The sequence below is a fragment of the Melanotaenia boesemani genome, chromosome 3 (genome assembly GCF_017639745.1).
Source record: "Melanotaenia boesemani isolate fMelBoe1 chromosome 3, fMelBoe1.pri, whole genome shotgun sequence".
Classification (NCBI taxonomy): Eukaryota; Metazoa; Chordata; class Actinopteri; order Atheriniformes; family Melanotaeniidae; genus Melanotaenia; species Melanotaenia boesemani.
The window spans coordinates 34,522,635-34,537,010 of record NC_055684.1 but is presented as its reverse complement, the minus strand read 5'-3'; the positions used below and the strand labels follow the sequence as shown (position 1 = coordinate 34,537,010).

The window sequence follows — 14,376 nt, the reverse complement described above, 5'->3', positions numbered from 1 at the left end:
CCATCTTTATTCACAGTGTTGAATTTCCTCACCAAAGATATGTGAAGCAGACATCTGTGGATGTCCCTCCCTATAAAAGGGTCTTACAGGGAGGAACTACAGAAGTGACACATCCAGTCCTTAAATAACAGCAGTGGGAGTTGTGTCCTTTCCAAATGGAAAGCAAACACGTTCCCAGTTGGTGAGCTTCTGTCAGGGTTTTGCTGTTGGCTCTGGTTCACTGTTATTTACATAGACGAGATCTTCAAGCCTCAGCCAGAAAGCATGTTGAGTTTACAGACCTTTCAAAGTTGCCATACTCCTTGTAAATGATGTAATTCAGTTGTTGTAAATTACCTGATTCAGCTGGGCTCAGGCCATGACCTAACTTGCCCTGTGAAAGTTTAAAGATGAAAATGGGGAATTTTTTCCTTATTGTTGGGAGTACATTGAAGAGAAGCATCTATCTTAAATCTTGTAGTGTGGGGGTAAAATAAAACTTAAAATTGACAGTGGAATTAGGAAACGCATATAATGCTGTGCTTCACTGGATTGTTGTATTAAAGAGTAAACTGAGTAAGATCTCAGTCTTTTTGTTTTACCTGGGAGTCCAGCTCATACCTAAGCTCATGAATACAAACAGCTGAAACTGTGTTCCTAAGATATTGGTTCTAGGATCACTTTTAGAGATGGAACAAGGAGCTCACTTGTCCTGAGCTGGTGGTGGAGCTGGCCTCTTTAGACAGGAACTCTCAATGTCATCACAGTTATCTGGTGAAGGAAACTGAGAATTAGCAACATCAATGGTCTGTCTCTTGTGGTAAGTTTTCATATGACGGTAACTGTATTCCCATAAATCATCTTCTTATATTCTAATTATGGGCACAGCTGGTGTCTTTCAGCCAAATAATTAAAAAAAGAGCCCAATAACTTGGGAGTGATTTACTATTAGGATCACAGCCCCCATTAGTAACTGTGCAGGGTGTGGAGTTAGGAGCTAGGTGCCTGACTTCAGCAAGACACCTAATTTTGTGTCCTGTGGAAACATTTTCAACTATTTTTGTCTAAATTTTTTATTTGTCTCACTGATTTTTTTTTTTTTTTTATGTTTAGATTTAAAAATACATTAAAGACGCTACATAATGTAGTAGTGGAAGTTTTTTTTTTTCTTCTAGGTTACCATGTCAGTGTGTCCAACTATAGGGCCATCACCAGCACAGAAGTACCTCATGTGTTTAAATAAAAGATAGCACCTGAGATTCTTACCCATGCATCAGAGTGTAATTATTTATCATTTATCTCTAATGTGACGGTACTACAGGTTCTTTGTATTGAAAGGAGTAAGTTAGTTTGAGTCAACATTATGTTTTTCAGCACCTTCCATTGGACATTTTCCAAATACTTTCAACTAGTCGGAAACTTGGAGTACACACACAGCATGCTGACATGCCAATATGACCTGAGAGTGCATTTGCATGCCCCAGAATAAAATAATGGAAACATTGTTGAGATATCTGAATTCTTTACTTAGACCAGGGGCGTTTCCTGGACCTGGGAACATTAGGGGCTGAGCCCACACCCTCGTAAAGAAATCTCAGTAAACCAACACAGTAAAAACGTTTTTTTATTTAAGCTTTCTTGAGCATTGTGTCACCTTGTTTAAAGCCAAATACTACAATATGCGGTAACACTTTACAATACTGGACGCAAAATTTGCTTCGTTACTAGGGAACACCTTGGGGGCGAATCAGTAAGTAATGGGTAGTTAACCAGTACCTACTGGTGACCACAAAGACCATGCTGTTTAATACTTTAAGCAATAAGATTTTTGACGTTATAATATGTAAATAATATGAAATACGACTGAAACCAATTGCACTTGAGCTTTAAGACCTGCTGTGTGAATGTAGCCTAAAATTACTTAATCTCTTTCAAAAATAAAAAACCTGAGTTTATTTATTTATTATACTTATTGCTTAAAGTATTAAACAGCTTTATGCAATTTGTTATGAATTCTTCCAATTATAAATGTTCATGTATTCATACCTTTAATTTGAAGTAGGCATTTTATTTTGAAGACGGCTTATGCACTTCCTCATCCTTTTCTTCACGTTCTACCTTCGACATGTTTCCAGCGGTACAGCGGTCACTGACGATGTAAGTTGTCGTGTTTATTCTGAGACAAGATTAATTTTTAAATGTAACTCACTCTTTCTGCTAGTGTTGTCCCGCTCCTGTGTATGTTTGCACTCTTTAAAATGCCCATTTCTGCCCGTTAGTATGATCGCGATTTAGCATCGTTTAGCTAACAGTATGACTGTTAACTTCAGATTACTTTAAGCTAACATGTGCATGCTATATGTTTAATTGTTATAGCAGCAGTATTTTATTTACCATGAAGTGTTTCTTTAGGACACTGTATTTAATTTACAAGACTTACACACACACTTTACTGATAGCTTAAGTGCTTTCAGACCGAAGCCCTGCAGTGGTCAATTAGGCAAAAAATCAGCATCAGAGGTCAGATTCCTCAACACTATTGTAACCAGATAATGTTATTTCGGATGTCATGTTTTAATGTCGTTGCAAATCAGTGTAATTTGACAACTTTTTCTTCATTTAAAAGAAAAAATGTGACCACGCTTTGGTTTTGTGATCTAAAAGTGGAATGATAATATCTTGTAAAGATGTTAAGTGATTTTTTTATACATTGTTTTTGTACTTTTTAACTTGATATTTACACAGCCAATTAAATGATCTAATAGTATATCCAATTATGTGATATTTCTGTGTGTTTTTACAAGTAAATACAAAGAATTTTGTGAATTTGTGGACAATATTAAACTTTCTTTTACTACCATGTTTTCTTATTTTGAACAGTATGGTCGGGGAAGATTTGGACGAATCTGGAGGAGGCGAACATGGGTCTTTGGAATGCTAGGCATTAAAGGCATGAGAAGGCGGCTCGTTCTGAGGCTAGTCAGAAAACAGACCTGGTGGCACTTGATCCCAGTCATAAGGTGTTATGATTGCCAAGGGACCACTATCATCTCAGATCAATAGAGGGTTTAGATGACGGCACTGGCTAATAGTGGATATGTTCACTATTCAGTAAACCACAGCTGGTCATTTGTAAACGCAGAAACAGGTGCCCATACAAAGAACATTGACTGTGAGTGGTCTACCTACAAATCCCAGGTCTGGAGACTGCCTGGCAATCGAACAGAGAACACCTTGAAGAAACAGCTTGCCTCAATAGAGTGGACACATTGGGTGGCCAAATCTCACAAGAATGGTGCACTTGGACATATGCTTCACGAGATATGCAAACAGTACAAAGTTTAAAATATATGGAAACGATAGTTTCCATTTATTGGGGGAAATGCTTGCATGTGTGTGTGTGTCTAACTTTAAGGTACATTTTGTGTAATAAATACTGTCTCTTCTGAAGTTGTTATCAATTTTGAATGGTTTGCACATGTTAGATAGCTATATGCATAAAGCCTAAAGAGATCAAACTGTTATTTTCAGTATAGAAAAAATGCCACAAAACTAGTAGGTACTGTTCAGGTAATGATTAGTTAATGCTTCGTTCCTCAGTAAGTACTTGGTATGATGTTTGACTTTACAATAATGTCCACAAAATTAGTAGTTACTGTTCAGGTACTGTTTAGTTAATGCTTCGTTCCTCAGTAAGTACTTGGTATGATGTTTGACTTTACAATAATGTCCACAAAATTAGTAGGTACTGTTCAGGTACTGATTAGTTAATGCTTCGTTCCTCAGTAAGTACTTGGTATGATGTTTGACTTTACAATAATGTCCACAAAAGTAGTAGCTACTGGTCAGGTACTGCTTAGTTAATGATGCGTTCCCTGGTAAGTACTTGGTATGATGTTTGACTTTTATATGAAGTAAACAATATAACAGATAATGACCAGTCAATGATTAAGTAATGACTTATTACTTAGTAAGTGATGAACAAGTAAAGGTAAGATGACACAGCAGTACAAGAATAAATAAATAAAAGTGCTTTTCATCCTTACAAAGGCTTCTAAAACCACCAGGAAACAGGTTTTTGACTAGCTGTTCACTCAACGAGTCAGAGTAATCCAGTATTCACATGAAGAATTTCTCTTTTGTTCCTTAATAAGCCTGGTTTTTGTGGGTACCAGTAAGTACTGGTTAACTACCCATTACTTCCTGATTCGCCAGTAAGGTGTTTGCTAGTAAAGAAGCAAATAATTAACCAGTAATTCCCTAATAAGCCTGGTCTTTGTGGGTACCAGTAAGTACTGGTTAACTACCCATTACTTCCTGATTCGCCAGTATGGCGATCGCGAGTAACGAAGCAAATAATTAACCAGTAATTCCCTAATAAGCCTGGTCTTTGTGGGTCCAGTAAGTACTGGTTAACTACCCATTACTTCCTGATTCGCCTGTAAGGCGTTCGCTAGTAACGAAGCAAATAATTAACCAGTAATTCCCTAATAACCCTGGTCTTTGTGGGTCCAGTAAGTACTGGTTAACTACCCATTACTTCCTGATTCGCCTGTAAGGCGTTCGCTAGTAACGAAGCAAATAATTAACAAGTAATTCCCTAATAAGCCTGGTCTTTGTGGTCACCAGTAAGTACTGGTTAACTACCCATTACTTCCTGATTCGCCCTCAAGGCGTTGCCTAGTAACGAAGCAAATTTTGCGTATACTGGTTTCTAGTTTACACTGGTTTCCAGGTTATACTGGTTTCTAGTTTATGCTGGTTTCCAGTTTATACTGGTTTCTAGTTTATACTGGTTTCTAGTTTACACTGGTTTCCAGTTTATACTGGTTTCCAGTTTACACTGGTTTCCAGTTTATACTGGTTTCTAGTTTACACTGGTTTCTAGTTTACATTGGTTTCCAGTTTACACTGGTTTCTAGTTTATACTGGTTTCTAGTTTACACTGGTTTCCAGTTTATACTGGTTTCTAGTTTATACTGGTTTCCAGTTTATACTGGTTTCTAGTTTACACTGGTTTCCAGTTTATACTGGTTTCCAGTTTATACTGGTTTCTAGTTTACACTGGTTTCCAGTTTATACTGGTTTCTAGTTTATACTGGTTTCCAGTTTACACTGGTTTCTAGTTTACACTGGTTTCCAGTTTATACTGTTTCTAGTTTATACTGGTTTCCAGTTTACACTGGTTTCTAGTTTATACTGGTTTCTAGTTTACACTGGTTTCCAGTTTATACTGGTTTCCAGTCAGTCACAGAATAGATTTAAACCCTTCTGATGGTTTACATCCCAGAATGGTTTAGGCCCAGAATGTGTTCAGAGAATATAAACCTAGTAGAGCTCTTAGATCCAAAGACTCTGGTCAACTAGTCTAGACCAGAGACCAGACCAGAGTCCAGACCAGAGTCCAGACTAAACATGGAGAAGCAGCATTTAGCTGTTATGCTGCAAACAAATGGAACAAACTGCCAGTGGAGATTAAACTTTCACCAAATGTAGACATTTTTAAATCCAGGTTAAAAACATTTCTTTTCTCATGCGCCTATGCATGAAATCTGTACGTTAACTTTTTTAACTTATCTTGCTTTTAATCATTTTAATGTAATTTAATATTTTATTGTGATTATGTGTTGATGCCTTTTACTATTTCTAAATATCTGTAATGTCTTTGTTTCATATAAAGCTCTGTGAATTGTCCTGTAAATGAAATGTGCTGTACAAATAAATTGCCTTTCCTTTAGTGGAAATGTTACAAAACCAAGTAGGGCCTACATTAAAAACATGTTTGTTAAATGGTGACATTAAAATTTGGTAATATTTGATATTCGTGGATTTTTAAGGGGTTAATGAAGCATGTATTGAGTGGAAAACGGCGCCTTTTTTTTTTTTTTTTTTTTTAACCATGGGTTTTACTGGTGTCCTATGAGTAATTTCAGAGGTTAAAGTGATTCAATGTCCAATGTTGTTGCTATGGGAAATTCTTCTTGGCTAGGTAGGCTGTCACACTTCACAAATGTTAAGCAGACTTGAAGTGTGTAGACTACGGTTGACACCCTGTAGCCTACATAGAACATAGAAGTGTGCAGACCCTAAATTGGTACATACCTTAAGACAGTAGACAGTAGTAGGCTCCCGCATTAGCAGCTAACGCAAAGGCCGTAGGCTCCCACATTAGCAGCTAACAGTAGGAACATAGCCTCCCACATTAGCAACTAACACTAAGAACGTAAGCTGCCACATTAGCAGCTTACGCTAAGATTATGAGCTCCACCATGTTCAACAAGGTCCAGATATTTTGAAACTAACAGGAAGTGATGTTGACGCTCAGGAATTATCAGATATTTCTTCATTAGAGTTCCGTTGCTTAAACATAAATGTAATTGTGTGCACAATACGACAGTGCTGGCCCGGGCCAAGAACTTCCACTCGGTGCAGTATCTCCTGGTTCATGGAACAGCTGATGGTGAGTTATGTACAAATTTTAACTTTCCCACGTCGTTAAACTACATCTGCTTTTCTAGACAACGTTCATTTCCAGCAGGCGGCCGAGATCTCAGAAGCTTTGGTGAAGGAGCAGGTGGACTTTGAAGCCATGGTGAGTGACCTGGACGAGCCGTAGGTTGAATGAAGGCAGGGATGTGTAATAGTTTCTAATATTCAGTGGTCAACTTAAAATTTCCATGTAGTAAAAACTGCACTCTTGTTTGTTGCCAATTTCAAAATCCCACAAATTCACACAATTTTGTAATAAGTACTAATTACAATTCTCAATTTTTATCTTAGTGCACTCCCTAAAACTTCTTACAGAATCTACAGCAATTAATGATGTGTTCACACAAACATGGATCAAGATTCACCTTACCTGCTTGTATAAAGTCACCGGAGGGTTGTGAAAGGTGCAGCATGTAACAAAAATCAAAGATCAGTAACATTAAACTGTAATCTATTGGTATTTAAGCACTTTAACAAAAACAAACTCATGTTTTTTCCTTAGAACGAAGCATTTCTCTCTACTCACCGTGGGTTCACATGCATGGCAGCTGCCACCATTTTTACTACGGTGTCTCTGAGTGGACAAACAACTCTGTGTGTGAAGTGAAAACCCTCTAAGCCTGGTGTAAGAACACTGGTTCTCGAGGGCGACCATCCTGCAGGTTTTGGATGTTTGCTGCTGCATCAATCGGATTAATGGGTCAACATGTTTGGTCATTTAACCCCTAAAATCCTTTGATTTTGGCCTAAAAAGCCAGATCAAGTTTTAAAAGGAGGACTTTGGTTCAGCAGCAACAACTGACCTGATGACTTACGAGCACGGTAGAAGGAGTTTACCTGCCTTATTAAGGTATACACATCACATGTGTGATTTTACAGTTATATTTTATCCTGACCTTTTGTATTAACACACTGGACCTCAAACGCAGAATACCCATGATAGAAGATTTTTGACAACTATTTATAAAACCATCAGTTGTCACCAGAAGATGGTTTGTTCCAGTCCAGAAACCAGTTCCCGTCCACTAGAAGACAGAGGACGTCACAGGCTGGACATGTCCAGGGTGCGTTAGGCCTCCTGTCCACCAGGAGGCAGCACTTCAACCTGCTTTTGGTCGATTTTGGTCCCTCCCACAACTTCTCGCATCATGTTGTCACAGAATGTTCTAATTGGTCGATGTAGTGCATTTTGCACCAATAGGAAAGAGTGGTAGGGGATTTTTATGGTTTTTTTCTTGCTTGTAAACACTTTCCTTAGAATCTGTGGACAAAAGCTGGACTGGAGACCCCGTGGCTGTGTGTTGATGCGACGTCATCTTAGATTACATATGCGATGAACATTAAGGGTTAATAACTGCAGCTCGGCTACTTTTGTCCATGTTGTCTTCTCTATCTGTCCTGGTCCACGATCGTGGTCGTCATGCATATCCCACAGATCCATGTTATGTCATTGTCACATACCCATAAATAATTGTCCACATGTTTGCATCCATCACCAGAAACAAATTTAACTGCTTTACAACATTAACTCAAGAGAGTAATGTTATATAAGTTTTTCTAATAGATGTTTGTAATTTCACATATGGTAAATTAAAAATACTTCTGATCTTCTTTCAGTGGTACACGGACAAGGATCATGGGCTCGATGGCTCGGCCAATCAGCACGTCTACACCCACATGAGCCACTTCCTGCAGAGGTGCTTTGCATTAAGTTCACCAGTTTTTCTTTTATGTAAACAAAAGATTGTTGTTGGTCTAAATATTCTCATTTTGGGTGAAGAGCTTAATGAAAAACAATTAAATTAAACATAAAAATGTGATGTTTGATGAAGAGGACGACTCGGTACTAGAAGGTGGTCCCGATGAAGAGGACGACTCGGTACTAGAAGGTGGTCCCGATGAAGAGGACGACTCGGTACTAGAAGGTGGTCCTGATAAAGAGGACGACCCGGTACTAGAAGGCGGACCCGATGAAGGGGCGACCCGGTACTAGCGATGGTCCTGATGAAGAGGACGACCTGGTACTAGAAGGTGGACCTGATGAAGAGGACGACCCGGTACTAGAAGGTGGACCTGATGAAGAGGACGACCTGGAACTAGAAGGTAGACCTGATGAAGAGGAAGACTTGGTACTAGAAGGCGGTCTCGATGAAGAGGACGACCCGGTACTAGAAGGTGGTCCTGATGAAGAGGACGACCCGGTACTGGAAGCTGGACCTGATGAAGAGGACGACCCGGTACTAGAAGGCGGTCCCGATGAAGAGGATGACTCAGTACTAGAAGGCGGTCCCGATGAAGAGGACGACCCGGTACTAGAAGGTGGACCCGATGAAGAGGACCACCCGGTACTAGAAGGCGGTCCCGATGAAGAGGACGACCCGGTACTAGAAGGCGGTCCCGATGAAGAGGACGACTCGGTACTAGAAGGTGGACCCGATGAAGAGGACGACCCGGTACTAGAAGGCAATCCCGATGAAGAGGACGACCCGGTACTAGCGATGGTCCTGATGAAGAGGACGACCTGGTACTAGAAGGTGGACCTGATGAAGAGGACGACCTGGAACTAGAAGGTAGACCTGATGAAGAGGAAGACTTGGTACTAGAAGGCGGTCTCGATGAAGAGGACGACCCGGTACTAGAAGGTGGTCCTGATGAAGAGGACGACCCGGTACTAGAAGGTGGTCCTGATGAAGAGGACGACCCGGTACTGGAAGCTGGACCTGATGAAGAGGACGACCCGGTACTAGAAGGCGGTCCCGATGAAGAGGACGACCCGGTACTAGAAGGCGGTCCCGATGAAGAGGACGACTCGGTACTAGAAGGCGGTCCCGATGAAGAGGACGACCCGGTACTAGAAGGTGGAACCGATGAAGAGGACGACCCGGTACTAGAAGGCGGTCCCGATGAAGAGGACGACCCGGTACTAGAAGGCGGTCCCGATGAAGAGGACGACCCGGTACTAGAAGGCGGTCCCGATGAAGAGGACGACCCGGTACTAGAAGGCGGTCCCGATGAAGAGGACGACCCGGTACTAGAAGGCGGTCCCGATGAAGAGGACGACTCGGTACTAGAAGGCGGTCCCGATGAAGAGGACGACCCGGTACTAGAAGGCGGACCCGATGAAGAGGACGACCCGGTACTAGAAGGTGGTCCCGATGAAGAGGACGACCCGGTACTAGAAGGTGGACCCGATGAAGAGGACGACCTGGTTCTAGAAGGCGATCCCGATGAAGAGGACGACCCGGTACTAGAAGGTGGACCTGATGAAGAGGACGATCATCAGCTTCACGTCTGTTTCTGGTGCAGAAACTCGCGTGACAGATTTGCATCACATCAAGTTTCGGCTCCGTGTTGAGCAGCTTCTCAGGGGTTTGCATGAAATATTTCAGGGCTTCTCAATTCTGACCTACGAAGTCCTGCAGGTTTTCATTGTATCCCTCCTCCAACACATCTGACTCTAATTAACAAGTCATTCAGTAGCCCTAAAATACGTGTTTTATATGTACCAAACATATTAACAAGTTTGTGGAGCTGCTGAGAGACTGCTCTAAAAACACCCCACAAAATATATGGATGGATGGATGGATGGATGGATGGATGGATGGACGGACGGATGGATGGATGGACGGAGGGAGGGAGGGATGGATGGATGGATGAGAGATGATGATGTGTTTATTCTATTTCGTATCCTTTAAAAACAGATGGAGAATAGAGAAGTATAAAGATGGCTACAATTAGGGAAACAACACACTCAAATAAGTGTTGCTTTGGAACTCTACAGAAACACATCAACATCATCTGAGATGATCCTGAAAAAATCACAAACTAAGTAAATACAAACATTGTTTTATTGATGGCTGTCCAATCCATTATTAATTCCTAGTGAAAAGCAGCCTAGCCAATGCCAACCCAGCTGGCTCGATACTGTACAAACACAGTCATCCTGTCACCAGTGCTGACAGCAACAGAAGGGACAACACAGGACAGGTGGTGGTTACATGTGATTCATTGTTCCTGTAGGAAAGCACAAGTCCCGCTGGTCTCCAAACACTCCTCCTTCTCCTTAGCTTCTGTTCTCTTTTCTCTGCCTCTTCATCAGCTCTCATCTGTCCTTCCTCCCTCTCCTTCTCAGATTAGGTGTGAAGAATAATTAGCGGGTACTGGAGAGTCCTGGGTGGACTGGATACTCATGGGAGAACGGTCACTTTCTCCACCACCAAATGTCCCTGGCAACACAGCTGACAGTGGGCCACGCTGCATCGGTAATGAGAAAGCTGTACTGTATCGTGTATGTGTGCATCTCAGTTACAGAAGTGTTTGTGTGTTCACATCTTTGAACAGGTTTTTAGCCCAGAACAGATCTGTTCCTTTCCAGCCACATTCACAGCATTCACACTCTGTTTTCCTCCTTTTAGTTTCCTCAAACTTTCTGCTGTTTGACAAGATTACTTTTGCTTTGACTGTCATAACAATTTGATGACACACCAATCAGCAGGAAATTAAGAAGCAGTGCAACAAAGTTTACTCAGTTCTAAGCTCAAGGGACTGGTTTTCTTTTATTGACTGGAGCTGCATCTTTGAAACAGACTGAATATAACCTAACAATAATATATTTTGAGCTAGACACGGTGATATTGTTCTGTTGTCTCTGAAATTCCCTAAAGGGAGTGAGTGACCTTATGCCAGGACTCAGCCCAGTTACCAAAGTACAGCATTGCTGTTTTATGCTTTTAGAAATTGTGGTGAACAAAATGTTGGTGAACCAAGAGCCCAGTGTCCGACCAACCTCCTAAAATATCAATTTCTTTCACAGAAACCAGCATTTTTAAATGAAACAGAAAAACAAATAAAAGGAAAAAGTAAAAGCAAAGAAAAGGTGTGTCCCTGTAAAAATAAGCTGACTAAATGCTTTCCTACTGCCAGACGCAGTGTGTACTCAGTTATCCAGTAGTAAATATTGATACATTTACAACCACTTGTTAAATTGTGTAGAAAAGAGCTGATGGCCCACTGGTGAGCTGTCAGTTTCATGGATAAAAAGATGTTTGTTTGTGTCAGTTTAATGCTGACTCTAAGCCCATCAGCATCACCAATGACCTATTTTATGCTCTTTTACTTCCCTTACATTAGGTATTTGACTTGTACAGAAATTAGCTTACTAAAAAAAGAGAAAAAAGAAAGAGTTCAGATACTGAATGAAGTTGTTGTTTTAGACAAACATCAGTGGACCATCTGATGACCAGTCTGTTTGCCCTGAATTCCTGAATGGTCCCCCTGAAATACAGATGTGGGTGAACTCTTATCCCACATGCCATCCCACCTTCTTAGCACTCTTGACCTGTGATCAAATCAGTCTGGACACATAATACCACTGGTTCTAAATAGCTCCTTTGTCTATTGCTGTTCATCTCAGGAAATCCATGTAAGACTTTACTCTCTATAAACTTGTTTTTGCAGGTTTTGACCGTTTTAAAAACAGCTATAAAGACTTATAGGGAAAAGTATTTTTAAAATTGTAATTTTTCAGATCCCATATCATCATTTTTTCCAATTCTGGCAGGTAGTGCTGCTTAAACAGACCAAATAAATCTTAAGTTTTTCCTTATTTGTATAATAATATATGATCTGTTAATGATCTATGTCTTTTCTATGATCTATGTCTTTATTCCTATCCGCACAAAACTGACAACCTCAAGGTGTGTCTACTGAATGCATCAAGAGATCACAAATGTTTTCACTTTTGTCTTCCCAGACAACATGCATTTATGTTCAACATGTATTGATTTATTGATAAGTCAGTCTGGACTGGAAAGACAGACATACATTACTAGTCCTGCATTATTGCTTGATCATTAGATCAATTAAAATGATCATATGATCATTTCAAGCCCACCTCTGATGTCCTAAGATAAGGAAACAAGCCATAATTAAGATGACCCTAATAAAGATAATTTTGGATTTTTCAGTGAGCCCAATAGGCCTAGCCCTATTATTACCAAATTTCTAATGATTATCATTTTAGCCTGTCAGGTGTCAGCTGAACAAAAATCCAACAAATATTGGTTAACCAGGCTAAAGATATGAGGGCAATGACTGCCTAATTTCATATCAAGCTGTTGAGGAAACACTTGGCCCAGTCTCCAGATGGCAGGAGGAAGCAGAAGAGATGAAGCTTTGCAGTTGCATCCATACAGATGAGTGGAAAGCTGTGAGTCTGTATAATGTTGGTAGGGGGTGTTCCTGACACCCTGGCATGTCCCATAATCGGCTTTCCTCGATGACAGCATGGAGCCCATAGGAGAGTCCTGTCTGTCTCACTCTCTCTCACACACACAAACACAAAAAGACAAACACATATGCACACACACCTGGCTGGGAGTGCAGGGGGTCTTAGACTGCCAGCTGTAGAGCAGGATGCACACTGAGCTGGAGAAGAACCCACACAAACACATGTGCGAGCAGAGTTTTGACAGAAGCAGCAGCATCTAATCCGTATGAGAAACAGCAATATTTATGCCAGGCAGGATACTTAACATGCACAAATACACACACATGCAAAGACATTCAAATATCTAACAAAAGAATAATCGGATACACACGTTAGAGGACTAAAGCAATAAAAAACAAAAACATACATCTTCAGTCACACTCTGTGAGTCTCATTACTACACCTGCACACAGACGGCAGTGAGCACCACTCAAAGTTATGAGGAAGAAACAAGAACTCACATTCACAGTCTCCTCACATACTGTCATACACAAAGTAATCTGCGCATCACAATGAGGTGTTGACTGTTGCAGTCGACAGCAGGCCCTGCCATTCAAATTTCCATTGGGAAGAAGGCTGGGCAGAGACCTGAAGCCATGTGGGGGAAAGCTATTGAACAAACAGCATGGTGTTAAGGCTCTCAGATGCTGCCGTAGCCCATTGACCTTTCTCACCAGCTTACATTGCTAGAGGCTCCCAAACCTGTAATTGCAGGATTAGCTCTGCAATGTCAGGATGATATTATAAAAATACACAGAGATGTTTTAACTGAGGATTGATGTAAATATATCAATCTGATGGAATGTCTTATGCAACTTAGAAAATGTCTCTTTCACAAGTATTAGGGTTTTCTTGTTTTCTTCTTTCTGCTCCATGAAGACCTTTTTATTTCTTGTGTCAGTGTGTCCGACAGCCCCATGAATAACTGAGTACCGTTATCTGTCCCAACTCACCTGAGGACACAGCAGGAAGGAAACAAATGTGAAGGCCACTGTGGATCAATAAAGGCTGAAAATGTGAAGGACTTTTGGCGGCAGAGGTGAAAAACTTGTGCCTTTTAACACTTTACCTCAGTATTGAAAGCAAAATTTAGTGTCCTAAAAATAGGACACAGATGATTACTTTCTCAGTGCTATTTAATTGGGTGAAAAATTGAGCATTTAACCCACGTTGTACATAAATGTACAACAGAAAATGCATTAATGGAGCGTCTTCATATCTCAAGAAAACTGTGAATTAAATGTATGTTTTCACCTGGTGACCATGAAGTGGCGGAGTGGAGTAAATGTATATTTCACACTGTGAAATGAAAACAACAATCCACCTATTTGCATGTCTGATAGTGGAGATGGAGATCATGTTTAGTTCTTAAAAACATTTGAATGTGAATGAATTTATACAGATTATAAATAATGAATAAGAACAAATAAGAGGTTTGTGCCCATCAGGTCATAAAAACAAACAAGGCACTCAGGGACACAAAGTGAAGCATCTGGCCTGCAGTAGGTAATACCCACGCTTTTAAGAGGCCACAATATATATAACAACACTAATGGACTAAAACACAACATTAAAATAATAATAATAAATAAAAAAACAATTACAAAGACAGCCTTTCTAAGTTCTCAAGTATCATCACT

At 40.4% G+C, this 14,376-nt stretch overlaps 1 long non-coding RNA gene across 1 annotated transcript; it reads left to right on the top strand.

Moving 5' to 3' along the window:
• The first annotated feature begins 2,086 nt into the window (after positions 1-2,086).
• Positions 2,087-3,427, top strand: LOC121636937. The gene is made up of 2 exons (XR_006009784.1): positions 2,087-2,136; positions 2,860-3,427. It is a non-coding gene; the product is annotated as an uncharacterized LOC121636937 (long non-coding RNA).
• Positions 3,428-14,376: the final 10,949 nt, after the last annotated feature.